The sequence below is a fragment of the Mandrillus leucophaeus genome, unplaced genomic scaffold, assembly GCF_000951045.1.
Source record: "Mandrillus leucophaeus isolate KB7577 unplaced genomic scaffold, Mleu.le_1.0 Scaffold585, whole genome shotgun sequence".
Lineage (NCBI taxonomy): Eukaryota > Metazoa > Chordata > Mammalia > Primates > Cercopithecidae > Mandrillus > Mandrillus leucophaeus.
In genome coordinates, this window is record NW_012106308.1 from 358,361 (window position 1) to 366,366 (window position 8,006).

The 8,006-nt window shown below is 37.9% G+C and overlaps 1 protein-coding gene across 2 annotated transcripts in view; it reads right to left on the bottom strand.

The window, feature by feature from the left end:
- Positions 1 to 7,156, bottom strand: part of HELZ (helicase with zinc finger) — a 196,342-nt gene extending 189,186 nt beyond the window's left edge. For both annotated transcript variants that reach the window (XM_011999166.1, XM_011999165.1), the window contains exons 1-2: positions 7,098 to 7,156; positions 2,854 to 2,910 (exon numbers count right to left, since the gene is read on the bottom strand). The gene's annotated coding sequence lies outside the window, so the exon portion shown is untranslated. The remainder of the gene's footprint in view (positions 1 to 2,853; positions 2,911 to 7,097) is intronic.
- Between the last annotated feature and the right edge of the window lie 850 nt (positions 7,157 to 8,006).

An 8,006-nucleotide genomic window follows, 5' to 3' on the forward strand; every position in this document is an offset into this window, starting at 1 on the left:
AAAAAAAAAAAAAAAAAAAAATCAAACTATAATGTATTATAATTTAAAATGAATTATAAAAATGTATATTTTGAAATGAAATGCCAAAAAGAAAATCAACTGTCTTAGGATAATAACCCAACATTTAACAATTTATTTAATATCAATTTATTCAACATTAAGTAATAAAGTTCTACCCTACTGAGGAAACAAAGGGGTTCCAGGAAACAAGCTTGATCAAGTCTCAAAAGGACCACCCCTCCCTTCTACCGCTCACTTTGGCCTTGACTGAGTGTTTTCATGCTCTCCTTGGTCATGATGACCTATAACTAACCCAAACCCAAATTTTCAAGGACCAGCCAACTGCCTCAATTGGTCCTCTGACCATCCCTATGAACCAGTGGAAGGCAAGTCATGCAGAAAGAGCAACCACTCCAGAAACAAAGAACCTGACCAAGCGCGGTGGCTCACGCCTGTAATCCCAGCACTTTGGGAGGCCAAGGCGGGTGGATCACCTGAGGTCAGGAGTTCGAGACCAGTCTGACTAACATGGCAAAGTCCCAGCTACTAGGGAGGCTGAGGCAAGAGAATCGCTCGAACCCAACCCAGGAGGCAGAGGTGGCAGTGAGCCAAGATCCCACCAGTACACTCCAGCCTGGGTGACAGAGTGAGACTCTGTCTTGAAAAAAAAAATTTTTTTTTTTTACTTATTAGTTTAACATTTATTTACTACTTTAACAATTTACTTCTTTATTACTTTAACCAATCAGCAAGTACTCAGCCCAAGTTTCACTGTAAACCCTAAAAATATACCATATTGGCACACTAAAATCTCTGGGATTCTCCAGGCCAACTTGCTGACTTAGCAGTGAACTGTATCAGTTAAAAGGCAGTGTGGACTCAGACAAATCAAAGAACCAGGGGCCAGGAGACCTGAAAACAATTAAAAGCAAAATGTAGATAGTTTTTTTTTTTAACTACAAAAAACACAAAGCTAAAAAGTCCAGCTTAAACCAGATGAGTAAAAAAATTAGCTGGAGATACTCTTTTAAGTCTTACATAGCCAAAGTGCAAAAGGGAGGATGGAAAGTCATTTTATTAAGAGCTGAAGCTAGCCGGGCACAGTGGCTCACATATGTAATCCCAGCACTTTGAGAGGCCAAGGCGGGTGGATCACTTGAGGTCAGGAGTTCGAGACCAGCCTGACCAACATGGTGAAACCCTATCTCTAGTAAAAATACAAAATTAGTCAGGCGTGGTGGCACACACCTATAGTCTCAGCTACTCGGGAGGCTGAGGCAGGAGAATCGCTTGAACCCAAGAGGCGGAGGTTACAGTGAGCTGAGATTGCCCCACTGCACTCCAGTCTCGGCAACGAGAGCGAGACTCCGTCTCAAAAAAAAAAAAAAAAAAAAAAAAATCAAACTATAATGTATTATAATTTAAAATGAATTATAAAAATGTATATTTTGAAATGAAATGCCAAAAAGAAAATCAACTGTCTTAGGATAATAACCCAACATTTAACAATTTATTTAATATCAATTTATTCAACATTAAGTAATAAAGTTCTACCCTACTGAGGAAACAAAGGGGTTCCAGGAAACAAGCTTGATCAAGTCTCAAAAGGACCACCCCTCCCTTCTACCGCTCACTTTGGCCTTGACTGAGTGTTTTCATGCTCTCCTTGGTCATGATGACCTATAACTAACCCAAACCCAAATTTTCAAGGACCAGCCAACTGCCTCAATTGGTCCTCTGACCATCCCTATGAACCAGTGGAAGGCAAGTCATGCAGAAAGAGCAACCACTCCAGAAACAAAGAACCTGACCAAGCGCGGTGGCTCACGCCTGTAATCCCTAATCCCAGCACTTTGGGAGGCCGAGACGGGCGGATCACGAGGTCAGAGTTTGAGGCCAGTCTGGCCAAAATGGTGAAACCCTGTCTCAACTAAAAATACAAAAATTAGCTGGGCGTGGTGGTAAGCACCTGTAATCCCAGCTACTCGGGAGGCTGAGGCAGGAGAATCACTTGAACCCAGGTGACGGAGGTTGCAGTGAACCGAGATCGTGCCATTGCACTCCAACCTAGGCAACAAGAGCGAAACTCTATCTCAAAAATAATAATAATAATAATTTTAACTCTGATGCTCACAAGGAAAGTATTAAAAGCCTTCTAATTTATTTCTGTAGTATTACCATTTCCTAAGTATAATAATGAAAGATGAAGATACCTTAGTTGACCAAGAAGATTAATTACTGTGAAATAATAAATACTCAAGATTTAACTGTTTTTAATTAACAGGCATTGCAGTAAAAGGTAAATAATCTGAAAGACTAATAGTACCAACAGAGGTAGTACGACAACTAGGAAAAAAAGTTCAACCTTTTGTTTCTATTGATATGTTTGTTCTCAGTATTTAAATCCTCAAAACTGCAGATACATACAATCATTCATGACACTATGTAAACAGCAGATAACAGGAAAAACAATTCAATACTTAACCAAGTTCACTAAAGAACAAAGTAATCGCCACTCAAGAATGTTGACACAAAAACTGAAGGACCTCTCAAGTTCCAATAGCACACAGATAGGTTGAGCCCCTATGCAGTTACTCATCTGAACAGAAGTGGAAGATTAACCTACCCTCACTCTTTTCACACACACTAACCTGACAAGGTAGCAGGCAGTCTCTTGGGAGCTTGTTCATCATTCAGTCTGTTCCAGAAGTAACCGATTCCGTTAGGATCTGTGCCTTCAGGTTACCACCATTTCACTACAGCCCTGTATCACTTCACCCTTGTCCCACCTTATTCTTTCAGGCATTATAAAATTCTTGTTTTCTAAATAAACTTCTCCTAAACCTTACTCACCTGCAGTTCACTGCACTGGGTATCACCCAAATAGCCCATCAGAGCTCTTTATAATTTCTGAAAGACAAAGAAGAAAGTTTTTTTAATACATAGTAGAAAACACCATTCACCAAGGTATCATTCCAAAGCATGTGGTCTTTTGGTCCACACTAGTTCAATAAAATGTAGCATGACCAGCACTGGACCAAGAGTCTTGAGATAAGCCTCCAAAGATTAAAAACAAGCTTGGTTTAATGTTGTTACTACTGAGCTGTGTGACCTTGAGCAACTCATTTAATTTCTTCAGGCCTAAATTTCCTTATCTGGAAAATAAGTCACTCAGACTAGCTAGAGAAAGAAGAGCACAGGCTTTCCAGAAAGAACACCAGCTCCACTACTTTACTGGTCTCGTGACATTACGTTAGTTGAGTCACACTTAAGCCTGAATTTCCTCCTTTGTAAAATGGAAATACCTATCTCGTGAGTTGCTATGAGAATTAAAGGAGATGATGAGTTATAAAAAGTCTATAGTAAATATACTGTGCAGCTTATCTTAAAATTCAACAGATGGTAATTCATTACTACCATTAACCCCCACCAGCCCTAACATTACATGAATTCAATTCACGCATATTTCTTTTAAAAGATCAACAAATCAAAACTTTACCAACCTGACTAAAGAATTAACTGTTTTCATGTTTCACAATTCAAATTACAGTTATCTTAAGCTGATGGTAGTTTATCATTATTACTTATCACAGAAAATAAGAACAGCATAGTCCCTGCACAACATTCAAACTCTGGTTCAATGACCATGCCTTTTCTGACTTCTCACTCTACTTCCACACTGCCAGAATATCTCAGGAATAGAGAGGTCTTCCAAAAGCTAAATGACACCCAGCTGTTTACCAGATTCAGCTCAGGGGAGCAGGACTAGAGACAGAGGAAGAACAGAGGCTTTTCTTTTTTTTAACCTTTTTTACTTTACGTACTTACTACTGCTCAAATTTGTTTACCATGAGCATACAGGAGTTTTGCATAAAAGTAAGTAAGTTTTTAAAATTATATTAGTTAAACACGTTGCCTACTGACAGGAAGCTCGCATTACAGGATATTTTCATCACAACAAAGATAATTTCTGCAGAAGGAAGCAAAAAGGCAAATTCAGATGTGCCAAGAACACCTAAAATATGGCACAGAAATGACAAAAATCACAAACATTCACACTTCAGAACAGTTCAGTCAACAAAGATGCCATGCATTCTTTGAAGAACCTGACAATGAATCAAGTTCTTTTTTGTTCAAAGGCAAGAGGTATGTATACACTGCTTTACCAAACAACTTCCTGCTCTTACTTGGAGAAACTGACCCAGCACGATTCACAAGAGTAAACAAGTCGGTGTGACTGTTGGTATTAGATGAAAAACTTTCCATTTCTTTTAAATAATTAAAAGTTGACCAAAATAGTTATTACATGTATATATAAATAAAATTCTTCCTGTTACATCTACAGTGGTCTTTTAAAAAGAAGAATATTAACTTCTAATAGATTCAAGATTACCCAAAATTATTATCCCAGCCACCTTCAAAGCAATAAACTATCATGTTATATGCTGCTTCTAGCCAATGCTACAGAAGTAACCCTGACTGTACTCATCAACTGAAATGAATGGCAAGACAGTTTGTATGGCATACTCTCCACTTGTATCACTTTTCTTCTGGAAAACATTTCAAAACATTACTTAGAAATTCAATTACATCTGCTTACATCTGCATGTACATTCACCTAAGTTTATGAAAATTAAACCTAAAAATTTGCTTATAATTTTTTTAAGTAGTTCCTCCCCATCTCTTGGATAACTATTGTTGGTAAACTTGGCCTGAAATCTTCTATACATTTGAAACAAAAGGCAAAGGTCCTTATTTCTTGTATGGGGCCTGTATTTGGATCTTAGGGTCTCTGACAGACAATTAAAGACTAATCTACATTCAATATTAATGCCAAGCCTACTGCTTAAACAGAAAACACATGCATCTATCAGATCTGCCCTGCTTACTTGTAGGTCCCTCTGCACACTATTCTTAGCCTTTCATGAATATGCTGTAGATTTTTTAATTACACGAGGCCCTTTGCAAGTAAAAATTACTTTTCCTGTTGTTTTGGCATCACTCCTCTTCCAGTGAAAACTAGACAGTCTATAAATATATACCAACTTTAAAACAATGCATTTTAATATCTATGGCATTAGAAAATAAAAACTTCTTGTTAACAAATAAAATAATCAAGCTTACCAGCTAATAGAAAGGTACTTACTCCCAAAAACTACAGCCTTACCTAAAAATAGTGTCCTAGCTTCCCAGCCAAAAGGACAGACTAAAAAAGCTATGTCTTTATTCAGCTCAGAGACACAGACTTCTACCTCACCACAACCTTCAATACTATGGCATTTCCCATTTTAGAATACTCTGTGTAACAAGTTGTTCAGTGGCCAACCACTAACTTCACTTTGAAATGAATACTAACACTTCACATAGTCTACATGTGTGAGAACTGTGGAAAATGTCTTGACACAATTCAGGTCAAACAACACTAGCCACACAAGATTACCTAATTCTAAATATTCCATTTTAGACTACAAACAAACATCTCCATAGGCAAAAAGCAGACCACTGGCTCCTTTCCACAAAGTTATCTGTAGGTTTCAAAAAATAAGATAAGGCCAGGCATGGTGGCTCACGCCTGTAATCCCAGCACTTTGGGAAGCCAAGGCGGGTGGATCACCTGAGGTCAGGAGTTCGAAACCAGCCTGACCAACATGGTGAAACCCTCTCTCTACTAAAAATACAACATTAGCCAGGTGTGGTGGCACATGCCTATAACCCCTACTTGGGAAGCTGAGGCAGCAGAATCGCTTGAACCTGGGAGGTAGAGGTTGCAGTGAGCTGAGATTGCACCATTGCACTCCAGCCTGGACAACAAGAGTGAAACTCTGTGTAAAAAAAAAAAAAGAAAAAAAAATCTATATATATATAAAATTATAGATATATATAAAATCTATATATATAAAAATATATAAAGTTCAAATTGGGAGGTCTAAGGCAGGAATATGCCTCCATCTGCAAAATAAAAATAAATTTAAAAATCCATATTTGCTCTGTCAAAAATAAAAATTATATGAAATAAACATAAGCATTGCTGAGTTTCAAATACAAGAAAATGTAATATGTGCATTTACAAAAGAATCTTGGTTTATGTCTACCTTCCTCTCCTAAGTTTTTTTTTTTAAGGCAAAATGTCAATTACATGCCTCAATCTAGAAAAAAAAAAAGGACAGCTTATTCTTCTTAAACAGATGTTGTGACAGACATGAAAAATTTGTGAGGATTTCACAATCCAGAGGCCCAGATGTGTGGAGAGAGAGAAAGAAAAAAAAAAAAAAAACCTGCAGTAACCAATAGATCACAATTACTTATGTTTTTCTAAAAAAAAAATTAGTAAAATATTTTAAGTTGAGAAAACTGCTTGTGAAAAATGTTAAAGTAGCAAACTTCTCTTCCTCTCTGTAGCACAGAAAACTATTCACTAACACTGTATCAATAATATCCTTTAAATCCAAAGCATTACAAATTAGATTAAATAAAGCAGTCTGAATTCACACACCATGTGTGATCAGGACATAATGACAAACTAGTCTTATCCCTAATAAGCTAAACAGATCTCAACACTATCATCTTTATTTCAAAATAATCATTAAAGAGAAAAGTACTACTCCATTTTTCAGAAAATAAAAGCAGGAGTGACTGACCTGCCTAATTCTTTCCAACGGAAAGGGTATACTTTACAAGAGTCCCACAAACCAGGTACACACAAAATCCACATACATAATCACCGGGACTAAACGTACAGTAGGTGATAGACACCAAAACACAAATAAAATTAAGACATCCAAGTAAAGTTACGCAAGAAAATTTGAATAGGCAAACTATAATTATCCCTGGTGAAGATACTGATCAAGAATAGCTGCAAGTAACATTTGGCTCTTAGTTAAGTACCACTATGTTTGAGTATGTTGGAGCAACTGAAAAGATTGGTACATTCAACATATTTTTCCTTTCTAAATCTAGCCCTGCCCATAGACCCATTTGACTGAGTGATATATTTGGAAAACAAAGATGGCCCCATCAAATTACTCAGTTTCAGCCCTACTCTCAGACGTTGATTAAAATAAAGAAAAAAAGGAAATTATTTTCAACTGCAGTCTCACCTTACACATCTCACCAGCACTGTAGTTCATTAGTGATCAATTACTTCATCCAATTCCTGAGGCAAATAGAAAAGATGTGTCTATACAACACCAGTAACAGACATTATCAGCAGCAAACATTTTATCAGCCTGAAGTGAAAGGGCATCCACATTTAAAATGGAAAAAGTTACAAAAAATGGTACAGTGTGCAGCTTTGCAATGAGTCTTTTTTTGGACCTTAAAACATTTCCTTTCAGTAAGATAGAAGAATAGATTATACAATGCTCTTAAAACTCAAAAACATAACAAAGTCATCTTTTTCAACACGGGCTGACCTTACTTTCAAAAGCAGAAAGAAATGAAGGAGAGGAAATTTAGTTAATATGAGTTTGAGAGCAAAATTAAGAACAAACTAGGCAAGACAGACAACTCCTCCCTCCTTCCTCCGCTCCAGGAATCCACTGTCTCTGTGAAGTTACACTTTTTATTATATTAATGATTTGCCTGAAAAGTGTTAAGTTGTGAGGGAGAAGGAATGACAATTTTTGAATTGCAAACAAAACCTGAGAATCCCGATCCAAGAACAATCAGAGGATCCTGGCTTCCAGCCCTGTCTGAAGAATTCTCAGCAAAGGCGAGGGTGCAGAAGGCTCCAATAATTTGGGGGAGAGGAATCAAAGTTCCCTAGGTAAGACTGCAGTCTGTGAGCCCTTGAAAAGGGTACTGGAGTACTCTCAAGGAATCTCCAGGAAAAGAGAGCCTATCTTTATTTTTGTTGATGTGCTTGTGGGCCAAAGAACATTTCCGAGGAGGGGGCGGGGAAAGGGGGGGAAGAAAGTGAATCTCGGGCCGAAAGCCCTCCGCGGGGGAGGGAGGGGGCGCACCCCTGACCCACTTTTCCCGACGCCCCCGCTCCAGCCCCCGCCCCA